The sequence below is a fragment of the Onychostoma macrolepis genome, chromosome 13, assembly GCF_012432095.1.
Source record: "Onychostoma macrolepis isolate SWU-2019 chromosome 13, ASM1243209v1, whole genome shotgun sequence".
Taxonomy (NCBI): Eukaryota; Metazoa; Chordata; class Actinopteri; order Cypriniformes; family Cyprinidae; genus Onychostoma; species Onychostoma macrolepis.
Genome location: NC_081167.1, coordinates 12,943,671 through 12,963,324, shown reverse-complemented (window position 1 = coordinate 12,963,324; position 19,654 = coordinate 12,943,671). Strand labels below are relative to the sequence as shown.

The following is a 19,654-nucleotide window of genomic DNA, read 5'->3' as shown; positions in this document are numbered from 1 at the left end:
CTAATGCACTGAACTCTCTCAGCTGCACTGTGATACTTTTCTCCAGCCATTTTTTTTTCTGTGTCTCTCCTCCCTGAGACAAGAATTCTTGAAGTGAGCCGTTGTTTGAAAGCGTTTTGTGGTCTCTGGCAGCAGCAGCTGATGGAAATTTGCTGAGTTGGAGCCCTGAAATGTTGCAGCTGTCTTCAGAGGAGCTCGGCCACAGCTCTGAGTCTCATTGCTTGGCCGCTGGTCAAACAGAGGGAGAGCACTGATTGACTCCCTCCCCGCTCTTGATTATTCCCTTTCTTCCTTTACGTCTTATGCCACTCGATCATGTAACACTTTCTCGGTCATTTTACCTTTTGCATTTTAGGACCCCCGATCTTGTCCAGCTTATAAACCAAAGCTATTACCTCATCTGTGGGTCAAACATTTACGAAGATACCTTCCTCCCCATTGTATGGTGGAAATCGAATAAGGTTGCATTGCTTTAGCCCATGTTTACAGGACCTCCTGATCCACAGGAGGAAGCCGTTTCTTGACCATAACTCACAGTTTAGGGGGGAGATGCTCCAAAATAGCGTAAACTCATTTGTGCGTGTGCTGCACTCCACTAAGAGGAAAGCAGCCACTTGTCGTCTGGAGAGATTGAGTAATGTAATCCTTCACAGCCCAGCAGCACCACTGCCACATACCTCACTAATAGCAGGTTGATTATCAACAAGACTGTCCTTTAACACATTCCCGACATCTGCTTTCTGTCTAAGCGTGGAGGTGGATACGTATAGACGTAGCAGAACACTCGCACACACCGCTTTCATTGTAAGTGTATTTAAAAAAGCACCTTCTGGTCCACAAATTACATATACGCACATTTAATGCATGTTTGTAAAATTGTGCACACATTTAAATTTAAGCATTTAGACTGTCTAATGCTGCTTCTGCTGTAAAACACACATACACACAATCTCTGTTTCATCCATCTATAGTATACAGGCTCTCAGTGACATCCTGTTGACGTTGTTTGGCACTGTTTTGATTGAGAGTGTTTTAGATGAGCTGATAATGTCAGCTAGAGCCATATCCTCTCACTAATGAGCTACAATGAGCTCTGACTTTTGTTAGTGTCACTTCCTGGGTAGAGTTTATAAAACTTAAGCACTATCCTGGAACGCCCTGAGTTATTGAAGTGGGTGTTTTGTGTGTATATGTGTGTGTGTGTGTGTGTGTGTAATTTTTCTGCATTGTCTCTAATGTGCATAACACCGACTGCTACAATGTCTAAAAAAATACTGTATATAAATAATATATAATATTAAATTATAAAATAATTAATTATATTAAAATGATGAATTTTATAAGATTGTTAATAATATAGTACATGTATAGTGCTGTCAAATGATTAATCGCGATTAATCGCATCCAAAATAAAAAAAATTGTTTACCTAACATATATGAGTGTAGTGTTTATATTTATTATGTATATATAACATGTATATACAAACACATGCATGTATATATTTAAGAAAAAGTATTATATGTTTATATAATAAAAATATTTATATAATAAATTATATGAATATAAATATATACATGTAAATATTTTCAAAATATATACTGTATGTGTGTGTATTTATATATACATAATAAATATACACAAGACACACACACATATTATGTCAACAAAACTTTTATTTTGGATGCGATTAATCACGATTAATCGTTTGACAGCACTAATTATGTATATTATTTTGTTTAACTATTTCTATTGGTGTTATTCAATCAGAGAGATATAAAAATACAATAGCAGTTTCGACCTAGTCGAGAAATCAAAATGAAATTAAACAAAAGTATCCCATATGCTCTTAGTCTGTCAGAAGATTCAATTATGAGTGCTTTCACAGTCAAAAAAGAAATAAAATAAAATAAATACATGTAATCATACATAAAAATGTATACATGAAATACAGTTTATGTATATTATTTAAATATTAAAATAAAGTAAAAACACTGTAAAAAATGCTAAGTTGACTTAATTTGAGGTAACCCGTTGCCTTAAAATTATTAAGTAAATAATAATTTTTAAAAAAAGTTAAGTGAACTTGACAATTCACAACTTAGCATTTTTTACAGTGAAGGTTTTTGTCTTTAATTTTTATTTTTTAAATCTTAATTTGGAAAGTCCAATCAAGATAATTTGAAATTATGCCATCATCAATCCACACTTGTTTTTGCTTAAAAAAAAGTCAAAACTGGTCCTTTATTGTATATCCTTATTAGAACACACTAATCAAAATTTACACAACAGAAGTACTTAGTAGATTTTTTTCTTCATAATCTTAAGGCATTGAACAAAAACTGCCATCGGTGTCCCATCCAACAGACAAAAATAGCGCACGATGCCCCTGGTCTTATGGTATTATTGGCAGTATGATATTAACATGTATAACATCAGTGCAGCAGAGCATCTCTGAGTTTTTCTTTAATGATGGCTTAGAAGCCTTACTACTGATTCACTGGTTCCCTACAAACCCACATCGGTTTGATTGACACATGCCTCCCTGGTTGTTGGGACATGTTGCTGATTGAGGCATGGCATGCGATTTTCCACTGAACCCCATCCCTGATTTTCACTCATCACGAAGCCCTCTGGAAGTCCACAGTGTCTCCCCTTAGAACTGATTTCTCCAGCTTCTCGGTTTCCCCCTCGTATGGCTCCTGCGGCCGAGGCCAGTCGCTTGGGCAGGCAACAAATGGAATCAATTTATACCCCTGGAGCAAGGTGGTTTTGATGACATCTAAAATGTTCACAACGTAAACTCTGGATATAAACATTTCAGGTCAGGAAGAGTTTAGAAATGTCTTTCATAAACATGTGCAGGGAAGATTTTTGACTTGTTTTTGATAGATGGCCAGTCGTGTGTTCAAAAAGTAATTCAATTTGTCATGCTATGTCCTGACAGAGATGGGGGGGTGTTGGGGGAAGGTTTGGAAGACTCAGAAATTAATAGGGTCTTATTAGATCTGACCAGACATGTGTGTTGTGATACAGTATCTGTCTTTAGAAGAAACTCAAATACACATTAAATAATGAAACCATCTGACTGATGAGGTCCAAGAGGAATATATATATACACACACACACACACACCCAAATAGAGGTTTAAAAATACAGATCTTATATATATTTAGTAAACACAGATGAGCGATAAGCAATATCCGTCTTTTCAGTCAACACATGAATATTGTCTATTCAGTCTGTTGATTATTTTTTTAACATATTTATTGACTATTTTTTATAGATTTTATTATGGCTTTATTTTAATACAATTTTCTCTAATACACTATTTTTACATTTAAATGATATTTGGTAGGTTTAGGTGTAGAGTTGGTGTAGGGCGATATTACAGTTTGTACAGTATAACTACAGTTTGTACAGTATAAAAACCATTAGCTTTGGAATGTCCCCATAAAACATGGAAACACAACGTGTGTGTAGCATATTATGTCATTTTATTCTGTATAAGCAGGTTGAAAATCTCCTTCACCGCTCACTTTTAAATTCTTACACAAACAAACAAACATTTTTACTGTTAGTGATCAGAAGATATTAGTGATGCGGTGGAATGAAAGCTAGGCTGAATTTTCCAGCCTTGTGGTTTTAACGTTAGTGTTAAAGGACAAGGTTAGCGTTAAAACCCTACACTGTAAAAGTCTCTTTTTGCAGCTTGACCATCTTAATTGATCCTCCATTAGGGCTTTATAGACACTGTGTCCTTCGTCCTGTGCCTCTTTTATAGATACTAATAAAATGTTCAAAGTCCCTGTGCAGCTCCTTATCATGCAGCAGTGTTTTTATGCCCTGCTTACACCGGGAGTGTGACTATGTCTCTCTACTGTACAGTCTGATGAGGGTACGGTTTCACGGCCCCTGCCTTCATGTCGCAGCCTGGCACCATTTTATGACTGGAAAAAGAGAAAGAGGAAAAGAGAGAGGCATTAAAAAAGTAATGTAAAGATACACAAGATGGGGTGGGGGATGCAGGGAAATAAGCAATGTTTATTTTCTAATTTGTACAAACCAGTTTACGCTAAATGATTACAGTATTTTTTTAATTATATACACACATTTCACAAAATAATTTACCAGTTCCCAAAGCTATATAAACAAAGCCTATTTCATCTACATAACCACTGAATCTGGTTCACTGGGCAAAGAGTGAAGTAGCGACTATAATGACAGGCCTCTGATTACAGTCTGTGTATATTGAGTTACTTATTGGTTTCAATCATATATTTCCATTTCTAGGTGGAAAAAGAAAGAAAGTTGGATTTAGGAATGGGGAATGTGGTGGAATTAATAACTCTAGAAGGATATGATGTGAGCCATTCCTGTACTGTAAATGGTGAGAGCAGACATTGTCCCATGTAAAAACATATGTAATGTATTGTTTCAATTTGAGCCAGTATAGCAAACTGCTTATATCAATTTTGCTTGAGTGTTCTTGCAGCTGGTGTTGACTTTTTACATTTTTTTTAAATGACTTATTTTAGAATTTTAAAAGGTTCTCAATAAGACGTGCTACAGCACTGAGAATTGTGATTGATTGATTGATTTAAAGAATGCACCAGAACTGCAAATTGCATGGAAGCAACGTGTTAACAGTTTGTTAACATTATATTATTTAGTGTGACTAACTGTGTTTAATGTGTGTTTGATACAACTGTTCCTGTGATTTTTGTAGAAAGGTTGCACTCTTTAAATCTAGAAATAAGAATAATTATTCAGTGTTTATGCATGGGGGAAATAAATAGTGAGAAAATGTTGTGCATGTATCTCTGTGAGTGTTAAACATGCTGAATTGTGTGGAAACATACCGACTCAAACCCTTTAGCATTCACAGATTTTTCTTTGTGTTTGGTCCACAATCAAACTACCGAGTAGCATATATTATCTTGAAATAGTCTCGATTTCCACGAGGAGATGCAAGAACAACTAAACCTAAGTGAATAATTTGCTGAAACACCTTAAGCCCCTTTCAAACTAAATTACAAAATCAAAGTAGCACTTGCAATAATTATGCTAGTGTTTTTGAATCAGGGTACAAAGGAAAACAACAATTAACAGTCAAAGTTCCCTCATTCACTAACTTTGTCGACTCGCTCTGATAGGAGAGGAAGTATCTGTTTACTTTGTGATTACGACAATTTTGCTGTCGCGGGGCAGAAAATTCAAACCAGTCGTGAGGCTAGATTACTCCAGACAACATGAAGCCCGTACGGCCACGCACATCCAGTGCTCTGCCATCGGCTGAGATTTCTTTATGGTGGCTTCAAAGTAAAATAAACCTTTATACATAATTACAGAGAATTCTGTATATTTTTCTGTCCGTTTCCCTCTAACAAAAAGGGTATATTTTAAGGGCCAAGCATGTCACGCTTAACCACCGGCCTACAAAGTAGATCACACATCGGAGGACCTGACCCGAGTCTCTTGTTTATTCAGAACAAATTCTAGAGAGAGGGTAAAAGGAGCCTTATTCATTGCACATTCCAAATCACATGGACTGTCATATTTAGACAGTTATACATATATCCCCGCTTCAGAGTTGCCATGTCGTGAAAACATTATCAAAGTAAATATTATGACTGTAGACACTTTCTTTTATGCAAAGAGAGCTAGTGTGAAGTCGGGTCCGATCATCGGGCCTCGGGCTTGAGGCGGTGAGACGGCTGTGAACATGAAAGCACTGCGGTCGCTTAAAAGCATAGCCAGGTTATCAGCCAATTCATGATTGTGTTATTATTCTGTGCTACTGTTTTTCTTATCAGTCAGTCAACATTTCATGTCAGGAAACAAGCTAGAGACGCGTTTGGCCGCATGCCATGCAGACCTGAAAGCGTGCACCTCAGAAACCCCACACGTGTGTATACGGTGAGATCTGGACAGTGTCCCCGTGGCCAGAGAAGGATGTGAGCAATTACCAATTCTCAAAACACTACTTTACCATAGTTAAATATATTACACGCCTTACACCCGCACCAGCCGCGGACCTCTCTTGCTGCAGCCTGGGATACTTGTACCTCACAGAAATCCAGCCACCTTCAGCAGGCACAGTCTACTGCAATTAACCATCATCATAATCATCATCATCATTACCATCATCATCATAATCATAAACTCACTGAACGTGCTTTGTAAAAGGCGCTTCACACTAATTTACACCAGCCAATGTTAGTTTTTGTTTTATTGTCACTTTTTTTTTTTTTTTTTATAGGGAGAGAATTTTAATATATTAAGATGTTATGAAAATATCCTTATGTTTTTACAGATGTACAGTAAAAGATTTAGGGCAGAATGGGGAGTGTTGTAACACATGGTTAAAAAGTGAAATTTCACGTCCTACTTATAAATGTTAATGGTTTTTAATGGATAATAAAGGGCAGAACTGGTACTAGAATTAGCAGATCCTTATTTTTAATGTGATATATATAACATCAAGCTTTATAATTAATATTAATATATGGTGTATAAACTATAGGGTAGAGTGGGGTAAAACGCCCCCCTACTGTTTTTCCCAAAATAACCGCAAGATAAAGTCAAGATTGATTTTTATTGTAACTATGGACTACGTTGATAAGAGTGATGCAGAAGTTTTCACCATGATGCTTACACTGGTGATGTAACGGAGAGAAAACTGATTTCACAGTAAATGATCTAATTTTCAGCAGTAAGAAAAAAAGTGTTTTATAGCTTGTTGTTTTGTAGAATATCACAGCTATACATGATATGAGAACAATAGGGCCTGTAGATAGAGAGTATGTGTTATTTAATAAAAAATATAATTATATTTTCAGAATGACATATTTTTTTTCTCAAACAGCCAGGTGGGGTAAAACGCCCCCAGGGGGCAATGGGCAATTACTGTAGTTATTCTGTTCTGAACATCAAATCCTTCGTTTTTCCATCAAATGAATTCTTACTGGTTGGTTGAATAAAAATAGTTGGACTTTATATTTAAAAATTACCTCTAGTTTGCATCAGGTAGCTAGTTAGCTAGCCAGTTATCATCAGCTAACTGGGGGTAAAAGTACCCATGGGGTAAAACGCCCCCTTGGCACAAATGTAATTTTTGTTAAAAATCTACTAACATGAAAACTCTGGACATTTTTTATACTTGGTTTATAATTGATGTCATTGTCACTAAAATAATGATAACTTTTCTGAACACATTTAACTTTTGATTCACTGAAAAAAAAAATGATACAATCCTTAAGGGGGACGTTTTCCCCCACTCTATAGGCTAGTGTATATACTACATTAGACAGAGCTGTTGGCTAATACATGCACAGACTGTGTAGCATAGGATTTATGTATTTCCATGTTTTTCTACTACTTTAATCACACCAAAATTAAATTAGATATTTTATTCTCCCTTGTGTCATTCCTTTATGACTGACTTGCTTCTGTGGAACACAAAGGAGGATTTATTTATTTATTTGTATATCAAAATATCTTTTTTTTTTTTATGTTCCACAATAGAAAGTAAATCTTTTGAAAATTTTTACAAATTTAAATTTTTTTGAAAGTACGTGACTATTTTGTGACAGTGTTTTCATTCTTGGGTGAACTATCCCTTCTTACCATTTTAAATTATGCGGATGGGGAGAAGTAAATCTGATTACCACAATATAAAATAATGCACAAAATTTAAATGGACATCTTTTCAGTGCAACAGTTTTCAACAACAGCGCCATTTGTAGCTACTTGACGTTGTTTTACACTGCTTAGAAATAAGCTGTGGGTTTATAAACTGCTTGAATTTGTAGCCAGCAAATGTGAGAATATTAGCTAAGAATTTGGGATCCAGCACAAAAACAAAACGGAAACAAACGCTGAAACATCACTCTTAACACTCCCTCGGTCTACCAAAGCGCACTGTTGATAACACTGTAGCCTATATATGTAGCATCGACTACATATAACTTAATCTTATTCGAAAAGAAATCCACAAAATTGCATCTCTGCTTTAGTGTGATACTTTGACAACGGCTTGAAACACAGGCGTCCCGCACATAAAACCTCCATAAAACATTTTGCACTAGGCGCGCAGTGAGTGCGCATGCAGCAAACACACACACAATCCCTCTGGCCATGTGGGTGTCCACCTCTGTAATCCCAACAGACTGAGCCATTCTGCATTCAATATGGGGAATAATTGCCCCTCAACGCGAGGAAACGCTCAGCGCATTGGTTGCGCACACTGCAGCGCACAGGCCTCAGTAACACTTGGTGCTGTAGCCCATAGAAAAGGCGGATCTGGTTCATTTTGATCCTGGATTTAGGAGATTAAACAAGCCTGATTGCCACAAATCAAAACCTGGACTGTAATTAGTGAACGCGGACATGGCTCCATGCATCAGAGGCAAATTAAACAAACAATTATATCTATCCTGGGTAACCGGTTCTCGTAAACTCAAATTAAACATTCAGTCGACTGACAAGCACACGTGAAGTCTCTGCATTAATATAGCTATTTCACTAAAGCTGTCAGACGCAATAAAGAACGCGACGCAACATTGTTTATTGCGATTTTTCGGCGGTGAAGGCTTTTCCTGAAAGTTGTAAACTTTGTAATTATAAGAGCATTTAGGAATCAAATGTAAATCCAAAGCATCAACAACAAACACGTGAAATGTTTACCACCGAAAATAAATTGTTTTAATATGATCTGCCTCTCGTTTAATTAAAAAATCGTTTAATAAAAATAATAATATATATCTAATAATTTATTACGCGTTTATATTATTATTATTATTATCAGATTTAAATACGGACATTTTGTGGACAATCTTATAGGGTCACAATCTGAGGTCGGTTCTGATTTATGGACAGGCAGCGGGATTGCGGGCGTCGCTTACACTCAATCACCAATTCAAGCTCCTCCGACATCAGGCTAAACTGAGGGCATAATGTGTCCACTTGGGCTAAAAGCCGGTGTTAGGTTGCAGCGCAGTAGCATCTGCCTAATAGATATTGCAGAGTCTGAACACAAATGGGCTTCTCTTAGTGTATGCTGTATCACTTCTCACCGCTCACAGGTAGAGTCTGTCTGTATAAATGCTTTATCTTTTAAATGGCCGCATTTAACCGCCCCGATGAAAACAATCAATGAGAATAATGTGTTTAGCTTTAGCTTATTTTACAATTTAACACGCCCGCCTCTACCGACAGAGACTAAATAAGCATCCACGTTTTAGCCTAAACATTGTACATATTGTTCACGTTTCTTGAAAGATAAACTAGGCCAAGGCAGTGTAGAAAATATTACAAATCCGCTTTCAGTGTGGATCGGGTGTATCTTAATATTTAAACTCACTTATTCACCCAGACGCTTTCCAGAGCGCCGCTTTAATGATTGTTGTCAAATCATATGATTAATGACTCCACAACTGCAGCATTAGCTGAAACATTGAGTTATTTTCTGTTTTTTAATGACCAAACATAAAACACACGGAGGACACATAATATAATATAACAGGCTATATAATATGTTCTTTCATATTTTGTCAAGGATTCTTACTGCCTATGTGTATGTAATTGGTAGGTGACATAAGTGAATGGCATAAACAATAAATCTCAGTTCCAAGTAATTTCTGATTTTCACCAATTCTGTCAAATAATATTAAAACCATCAAAATATTATTACTTTGCAAAGATTGGAATTACAAAATGATTAAATTTGAGGTGTGCGTATGTGTGTGCAACACTCTGATTAAATTAATCATCCTCAAATCACTAAACCTCTAAATTAGAGTAATTTAGGAGATAATTAGTCCTGCATTAAGTCCTTTGCGGTGACCAGTATAATCTGGTTTTATTGCTTTACATCTGTGGTACAGAGTTACAAATAATTCTTGTGCGAATATTATGCAAATTCCCACCAGGCGTCACACACATCCTCAGGGTAACTTTGAGAAATAATTAAAATGAATGAATACATATAAACACACATTAAATATAATAAATTTAACTTATAATATTATCGAAAATGCAATTCATGATAATAATTTGCATTTGCCGTGGGCTGCAATGGTTTGTAAATGTATAAAGGTGTTTATGAGCGAGTGTAGAGAATAAGAGTGGGTGTGTGTGTGTGAGATGCTTTACTTGTGGTCTCCATGGTCTTGTAGAGCACAGATGAAGGTTACCGACTCTCTGTGTCAGTGTGCAGGTTACTGTTTCTGTGGTCACATTGGCCACTGTCTAGGTTTAAGTGTCTGTGTGTGTGTGTGTGTGTGGCTGAGTGCAGACTTTGGCTCAGGCTTATTCTGATATATTACCATTTGATCCTTCAGTTTCCTGCCATTGATCAAGCCCCACCTATTCAGCTGATGGGCCAGAGGAGAAACTCGATCACCTAACAAGAAAGAAGCAGAGGAGAGAGGAAGGAGAAATTGAGAGAAATGGTACAAGCCTTCACCACAGCCTCTTCTTTTTTCCATTCTTACCTAAAATACATTCCCCTCTGTGCATCTCAGTTTTACTGTATCTACTTTACATTTACACGTACTTAATTCATCAGCAACAGCTTGTCAATGTAAGCTGCCTGTGCTTTGCATTCAGAAATACTATCAGGCGATTGACAATATTTAGCTTATATTTAGCATCTTCCCAAAACTACAAAGTGTTGTAGTGTTCACACACAGCAAAACCGTCTTGTATATATGTCGCTTAACCACACAGTCATTAGAGTATCATATTTACTTGATGGTTATTAGCTGACAGATCTGTCATTAAGGCAAATATCAGGAGAGTGGCAATTATAGTCTGTGGACTCCTTTTACACTGACATACATCATCCTCGTCTTCTCTTTTACACTTTCGAACACACATACACACTGAGACACTGAGTGACAGTAGATCAGCTCTCCTGGCCCCGTGGAGGTCATAACCCACACCATCTGGATCTGATCGCGCTATGCACAGAAAGGTGCTGGGTTTGCAAGGTATAGCCTCTTTAGCAGTGGGAACCTGCTATGCAGTCGATTTCATAAACTGGGCATCTGAATGCATATTCATACTTCTGTGCTGCTGAAAGACAAGTGTAATGTTTGGAACTAGTGTATGGAAAATTCAGATGTTGGCACCTTTTTTGTGATGATTTAGCCATCCAGTGTAAATGTAGAAAACATTATAGTCTCCCATATGAAGGGGCAAAGAAAACAATGACAGAATTTTTGGTCTTTTTCTGTAAAAGAAAACGTTGACCTGCGTCTGTCAGGAAGCTGTTCAAGTCTATGCTTGGCCTCAAGAGCTCAAGTCATTCACTCCAGTGGTGTAGCTGTCAATTACTGTCCTTATCGGCTTACAACTGGAGAAGGTGAGCGAGTGACAAACCTCTCTTTGAGGTTTTAGGTTACACAATATGGTAACAACAAACTGTCACTGGGCTTTAGAGGCCTCATCGAGGAACCTGGGGAATTCCCACCCTGGGTCAATGCACATAGTGTCTGATTCCAGAAGGTTTGGACAAGATTATCTCTTTACAATGAACTTAAACTTCAAGATCAGTGTATTCAACAGGGGCCTTTAGTCCATATAATGCTGTGAATGCTCTGCACTGCACTGGACTGGCTAAAAGGAATTTACTGTAAATTACTGTACATTTACTGTAAATTTACTTACTGTAAATTTACTTAAATTTACTGAGGTGTAAAATAAGGATTACATTATAAATTGTTGGGAATACATACTGTATGTAACTGTCCATAAATTAATTATTTGCCAAACAACTGTAATTGTCTGCAAATCTGTGCCAGTTACGGAGGGATTTGTTTGAGCAGATCCACTACAGCTTTGCCGCCTATGCTGTATTGGATGAATTGTTATTGTTGTTCTGCGTTCTCATTGGTTTGTGGGTGATTACATGCGCAAGAAAGGCTGTCTGTGAATCGCTTAACCAAGCGGAAAAGTGTGCTGTTGCTGCAAGATCTCGATTACTGACACGCACATTGCATTTGATGTAAACTAACTCAATTTTTTTTTTTTTTCAAGCAAAGGTAGGGCTAGGCGATATGGCCAAAAAAATTATCAGATAAAGATTAGATCAAATTTTTATAGTCGATATCGATAATTATCACAATAAATTTCAAATCTTTATTTCTTTAAAGTTTAAAGGCAAATTATTGTTAATTTATCTTCATTATCAAAAAAGTAACATCTGTAAAAATTCTAACAAACTTATTTTGATATCATGACATGTAATTATTCTTACTGTTTGAGTTTTTTTTTTTTTTTTAATTAACCATTGGTGTTTCATAGCATACATTTAGATCATAACCACAGTTAAAACCTCAACACCATGTTAAAAGTGTATCTATATGGTTTCTAGATATTTTTATGAAAAATACATTTCATATAAATACTCAAACTCTGTAACTTAATCTCAAAAATACTGTAATTATATTCCATTACTCCTTTAATACATGTCTACATTAATAATAATAAAATTCAATATGACATTTTTTACACAATACCATAATGCAGTAAGTCTTACTACAGTAAATCCATGGTAAATGATGGCAATTTGTAGATTGAAAAGCCTTCTGTATCGTTGCACAGAGTGTTTCTCCTGTTTGTCAACGCTGTTTCATCTCGCTTAAACTAGTTTAAATCACCGCGCCATTTTAGTTCTTTACTTAATTCAAGCAAATCACAATGGATCTCACAGTGTCACGTGACCGAGACTCATCAGCGAGTCAATGCATCTGCTCTACTAAACATGCGCTGCGCTGCCGTTTGAACTTAGAGCCGAGCGGACAAACAATCCATGTGGCGTGGTTCAAATGTTTCGTTCTGCTTTTGGAGCATAAACTTTATATCGAACATTTATCGAACACTTGATATCGTTTTATTAAGGAAAATTATATTGTGATAATTATCGTTATCGTTTTATCGCCCAGCTCTAAGCAAAGGTCATTTTGAAAGTCCACTGAAAACATCATCTTACATTTTTCCTTTTTTTTTGTCATAGACAAATTATGTTACAAGTTATTTGTGACCCTGGACCACAAAACCAGTCTTAAGTTGCTGGGGTATATTTTTAGCAATAGCCAAAAATACATTGTATGGGTCAAAATGATCAATTTTTCTTTTATGCCAAAAATCATTAGGAGATTAAGTAAAGATACATCCATACAAACCATACATCAATGGAAAGCTTATTTATTCAGCTTTTAGATGATGTATAAATCTCAATTTCGAAAGATTGACACTTAAGACCAGGGTCACATTTGGCAATGTGCTTCAGTAAAATAATTTTTATTGTTCCATTAGTTTTCCACTTGCTTGACTAAAATATTGTGTGTATATGTAAGCCTGTGGGAAGGCATTGCCACCTGAAGGTTATTCCTGGTGGCAACAGCACTACTTTTAAATCAACACCTGCCATGCTGTTTCTTATTTGATTCTCTGATAAATTATATAGCATACCCAGTTAAGTCATCGCATGCCGCTGGTATTCAGAATGTGAGACTATTGCTATTGAAGTGAGGATTGAGCTAAAGGCTATGTATGTATCTGTCTCTTTTTCTTGTTGACTGGATTTTTTTTTTTTTTCTAGACTATTATTAAGCACCACTGCAGTAAATTGGTGGCACCTTAAATGCTGAAACCAACGGATACGTCTCGCACCCAGTGAAATATGAAGTTGGGTCTCAGTAGCCCATGTCCTTCTGAGGAGTCTTGTGGTGTCCTTGTCACAACGGCACTGACAAATGATCAGGCTCAAATAACAGCACACTGCCGCTGTCTGTTCCACAGAGACATGTAAACAATATTTTGATGAAACTAAATTAAGCATGTAAACGTTTCTCTCCAGAACCACAGCAGACCAACACGCTATTCTACCTGTCACTTCAGTTGCCTAAATTTCACATTTCTTTTGCTTTGTCTATAACTTTTGAATTATGTAGCCAGAGAGTATGTGAAGCAGTGAACGGAATCAAGCTTACGTCATAAAATGTATGTAGATGGGAAAACTGCGCCAATTTGAATCTTAAAAAAATATAGTGTTTATGAATATAAAATATGAACATATAATTGTTTATGATTTTATATTTTTATGTATTTTCTGTAATAGGTTTATTAGATTATATAGATTCAATTAAATTTTACTGTAACAGGCTGATGTTCATGATTTTAAAGCATAGCATATTATTTAAGGGGTCATCAAATGCCCATTTTCCACAAGTTGATATGATTCTTTAGGGTCTTAATGAAAAGTCTATAACATACTTTGGTTAAAATTTCTCAATGGTAGTGTAAAAAACAAATTTTTCCCCCTGTCAAAATCAGCTCTGTTTTCATCAAGCCGTTTTTTAGTCCATGTTGCTTTAAATGCTAATGAGCTCTGCTGACCCCGCCCCTCTCTTCTGTGGAGTGACGAGCAAACTTTAAACTTAAGCCGCGCAAAACTGTCTAACTAGCACATTATTAGGAAAGGCGATTTGCAAAGATTCATTAAAAAAACCCTGTTATACTCACTTCTTCTGTAGATGAAGCTGGATCACGAATGATTCGCACGAACATAGGCAGATCGGAGATCGGCGCATTCTCTTCAAAATTAAAGTAACGTTAATCCTCTGCGTCTTCAGCGGCTCAGATGTCGGGAGTAAATGACGGCTGCTAGATTCATTATTACGTCCAACAACAAAACGCCTCAATCACTCAGTCGGAGACATCTTGTCTTCCCATGCGCTGGAGTCGACACAATGGCGGTCGGACTGTTTACAGCTCACTCAGTTCACTCAGCTCTCTCAGGGCGGGTCTAAGGTAAGACGGCCTTGTCAATCAACTATTGTGGGAGCGGTCTGTGCAGAACTACGTCATTCTGACAGAAACCTCAAAACAGCCTGATTTGAGAAAGGGGATTTTAAAATAGGGATTTAAAATAAAAAAAACACTGTGTGGATTTTTATCATTATAGGATGGATGTGTACACACACTTCCAACACACATTTATGTTCAAACAACTTGTAAAGTGAATTTTGCATCCAATGACCCCTTTAAAAAAACAAAAGATCTTTTGTATAATTGCATCCTATTTAATGAAAATCATTTACTCATCCTAATACCATTCCAAACCTGTATGACTTTTATCATATTATGTGGAACACAAAAAAAGATGTTTTGAAGAACGTTTAAAAAAAAAAAAAACATTGGATCCCACTGACTTCCATTGTAGGGACAATAAAACATTTGTCAACACAGAAAGTTAGTCGTAAAGTTTTGAAATCACAATAAGATGTGTGTAGATAAAGTAAAGAGTTTGACAGCTTAACTAGCACGATGATCACAATAAGTTATTATATAAACGATAAAATTCAAATATTGAATCACATTAAAACTCCAAGATAAAGTCAAAAACTGGTGTCACAATAATGTAATGTTTAACAAAACACCCTCTTAATCGTGCAGCTGCAATTACCCAGCTAAAATTTCCCATTATGTAAGGAGGTAAGAAAATTTTGGTAGTATGTTTTTGGTATTTTAATATCCAAAATTTGAATCATTGGACAAAAAGCATTTCACATGATGCAAAAAATAAAGCACTGTGTTAAAAAGCAATGTTTTTCAGAAGGCTATAAAATATATGTTCGCTAAATGTATTCAGTGCAGTGATGTCAGTTTATTAAGTTACAGGAAGATATTTAGGTTCGACAAAGAGCAGTTTTACTACCAAAAAAACAAACCAATCTCATTTTCAGATTTAGCTTAAAAAACAAAACATTGCAGCAAATTATCTTTTTGCAAAAGTCTGTTAATAACCTGTTCCTTATTGTTTAAAACAATTTCACTGTTGACCAAAGATCACTCCAAAGCATCAATGGTTGCCATTGTTGGTGAAGAAAAGCTGACAGAAATGGGAAGCAATAAAACCACCCAAGGGCTCAGATTTCTTCCTCTTTATTCATATCTCCATCTAAAGCAATTATCCATTTAGTTTGCTAATTTAGCTTTTCCTTTACGTCTAGCATGATGCAGGGAAAAATTAAACGGAGAAAAAAAGACTTCTTATCAGAATACATCAGCCTGCCATCATAACTGTAAGTGATGGTTATTACTCTAAGGGTCATTTCACTGTTTATGCTATTTCACAATATTGTTAAGCGGCTCGTATTTTACTTGTGACAAAACATCAGTCTGTATCTTTTCAGCAGAATCTTAAAGTAAATAAACGGGGCCCTACTGAGAGCACTCCCCTACTGAGAGCAGCTACGATTGCCCCATCACTCTTTATTATTTCTCTAGTTCACTCCTTGCTTTTATGCACTTTATTAAAAGCTGTAAAGTTAAGTGTCTTTTATATAAAATATATACAAACTTTATTTTATTAGACCACAAGCTGTAGTTTTACTTTTTGACAAGAAAATAAGCTGAAGTGGAAAAAGTCACATTGCTCAGCTCAATCCAGAAGGCATTTAAAATGTCACTGTATCTGACTAAAGATATCCTTAACAGCATCGATGCATCAACAGAGGCCGGACAGTTGGGCTAATGTAGGTCTAATGCAGCAAGCGGGAGCTTGTTTTTATTACCGCGCAGCCCAGTGTTTGTGCAATTTCTCGATTTTCTAAAGCCCACGTTGACAGGCCCACTCTTTGAGCAAAGCCCCAGCAGATGTCCAAAGATCGGTTAATGTAACCAGCAGGACCCGTGCACCCAGAACACAGAAAGAAAGAAAAAAACATGGTGGCCAAAGCAATTACTCAAATGGAATAGCCAGTGATTTCACACATCTAGGAAACAGAGAGTTTAACGTAATGGTGTGGTTTAACAGTTATAAACAAAGCAGACCATCTTCAGCCCAGAGTAATCCTGAGAGGACGCATTTATGTGACTTTCTCTGCAGGAAGCGTTGCGATGAATCACTTGACTTCTGACCCAAAAGTGAGGGAAGTGAGGGAGGGAAGTACGTGCGTGCGGGTTTCAGAGCCATTCAAGTAAATGTATATCTTATATACACAATTTGAATATATTTAAAAATGTAATTTATTCCTGTGATGGCATTACTGCAGTCTTCAGTGTACTTGACAGATCATTCTAATATGTTAATTTGCTTTTTTTATTTGAATTTGAATTATTTCAGTTATTATAGTCAATGTTGAAAAGTTATGCTATTTAATATTTTTGTTGAAATTGTAATATATTTTTGTTTTAAGATTATTTACTGACTCCTATATAAATAACATGCTTTAATTTATTTATATTGTTACTATGACCGTGTTGTGAATGTTTTATACAGCACAGAGAACTTCAAAAATGACAAGTCTAAGGTTTGAATTATGAGAAAACTTATCTTTTTGACTAATCTGATTGCTAAACAGTAATTTACTTCTCTTTTATGTTCCCATTTTTAAAAAAACAAAACAAAAAAAAAACAAGAAATCATTAGAGTGACCTTTCTTGGTGTTTGCTTTTGATCCTGTCTGCCTCCTAATGTAGAGTTTGAGGAAATGATCCAATAAAACAGGATCATCTGTCTAAGAGCAAGACAGCTATGAGCAAATCAATATGATACTGTATACTTCAGCGCCGCTCACATCAGTGAACGTTCAGCCTATGCTGGCCCAATTCTGAGACAACATCCAGCAAAATAAATATATTTAATTATGATTTACTAATATATACTTATATTATAATCTTGATATAATGAGGTTATACAGTGGTTTTTAATTTATGCCCCTTTCCTGCAAAAAAAAAAGACTCTTCATTAAAAACTCTTCCAAACTCTTATCTTAAAAAAAATAAATAAAACAAGACTGTAAGATATAATGACAGTGTGGTTTTAAGTCTAGTCCAGCAGGTCTCGTCATCCTATGGTCAACAGTTTTTAACATTTTGTTTATGAGAAACAGGAAATAATGATAGTAGGGTGGAAGGCACAAGTTAAGATAAACAATCTGATTTTCAAACTCCCTCTGCAAGCTCATCTTCTTCTTTGATGACGTCCTAGTCAAACTTAATTATGGCATAAATATACTGATTGTTCCTTACAGCAGAAGTTTCCGTTGAGGAGGAAAGCTATATATCAAAACCAGAAATTTTCACTCTTCATAACCAATTTATGGTAATTGTCATATTGATGAAAAGACAGTTATGAAATCTGCTTTTGTAAATGTCAGGTTTTCATTTCAGGACAACCCATTGCACAGACTTTCATGTCATGGTTCTCTATTATTTGTTTTTCCACTCCCTGTTGGGTATCTCGCCACAGTACGATAATGCTCTCGTTTGTTTGGGCCTCCGCTAAGGATGAGAAGCTCGTCTGAATCAGTCGTTGTTTGTTTAGTCGCTATCTACCCTCCATATTTGGTTTACAACTAAACTTTGCAACGTGAACTCTATGCATCAAAATGATGGTTCACTTGAGCAAACCGAAAACAGATCTGAAACAAATTTATGAGACTTTTGTTTTCAGACTTGCTTTTTCAAAAAGCACAAAACGTATAATTGTAAAAGCTCCAGGTTATGATGTAAAAAACACATTAAGAAACTAGCTTTTACCTCAGATATCTGCACATATTATTACTAGCATCAGAGGTTGAAGTAAATGCAGAGAAAAGTGTAAGTGTAATCACGGCTGTAGGGACCCGAGGCCATGCTGTTGTATCCCCAACAAGTCATCAGGATCAAATTGCTGTCCACTGAGGGGATTGAGTGCTAACCATCATGGCTTCCCTATAAACACACAATCACACTGACACAGAGCCTATTGTGTTATGTAGTAGAGAAAGAATGGACAATAGGGAAATGTTGGATGGAGAGAGGGATTGCAAGAAAGCGAGAGTGGAAAAGAGCTAAAAAAAGACGCTATAAAGGAAGAAAGTGAGAGAGCGACTAAGACAGAAAGGTAAAGGGAGCTCTGTGTGGATGGATGGGCCTGCAGGCCGTAGGGACCGGTGTAACAGCCTCTCGCTCTCAGGTGTCCAGTCGATAACTGATGCATTAGTCTAGAGCTCTGTGCCGGTTTTGGGTTTAAACACACATTTTCTTAATACAACATGACCCCATTTCCCTCTCTCATTAATCATGAAACGCAGTTAGACTGGCCCCCTCGGTCTCTGACAAAGGGGGCAAACCTACTGTTGAACCCTTCTCGCACTGCGCACGTTGATTCTTGTGTGCCTGTTGACTGATTATAACTGCTGCTTGTTCACAGTGTAACTAAAAGTTAAAGGGATACTCCTCCTGAAAATGAAAATCCTCTCATCATTTACTCACCCTTATGCCATCCCAAAGGTATATAACTTTCTTTCTTTCACAAACTAGGTTTTTAGAAAAACAGTCCAACTCTGTGAGTCGATATAATGAATTGGTCCCTCAAACCCATGCAAAATGAACACCACGGCAATCCAAGCACCGAAAAAACAATGACTTTGAAACTGTTTTCACTAAGAAATTGTTTGCAAATATCACAAATAATCATGAGGAAATGGCAATTAACACACTGAAATAAATCTTTGTAATCTTTACTAAATCCAATTTTTTACAGTGTATGATTAATTTGTCTTCAGAAGCAAAAAATGATATGTGTGTGAGAAAACAAATATTACTATTTTGAACTTTTTAAACTATAAACTATTGTTTCCAGCCATGAGGGTGTGT

At 36.3% G+C, this 19,654-nt stretch overlaps 1 protein-coding gene and 1 long non-coding RNA gene across 2 annotated transcripts in view; one reads left to right on the top strand and one right to left on the bottom strand.

The window, feature by feature from the left end:
* Positions 1–14,165, top strand: part of srbd1 (S1 RNA binding domain 1) — a 113,792-nt gene extending 99,627 nt beyond the window's left edge. The window contains exons 22-23 of the mRNA XM_058795612.1: positions 10,342–10,452; positions 13,608–14,165. The gene's annotated coding sequence lies outside the window, so the exon portion shown is untranslated. The remainder of the gene's footprint in view (positions 1–10,341; positions 10,453–13,607) is intronic.
* LOC131552101 (uncharacterized) overlaps positions 3,363–19,654 on the bottom strand; it is a 36,912-nt gene continuing 20,620 nt past the window's right edge. Inside the window, exons 2-3 of the long non-coding RNA XR_009273890.1 lie at positions 10,327–10,403; positions 3,363–3,948 (exon numbers count right to left, since the gene is read on the bottom strand). This is a non-coding gene — a long non-coding RNA (uncharacterized LOC131552101). The remainder of the gene's footprint in view (positions 3,949–10,326; positions 10,404–19,654) is intronic.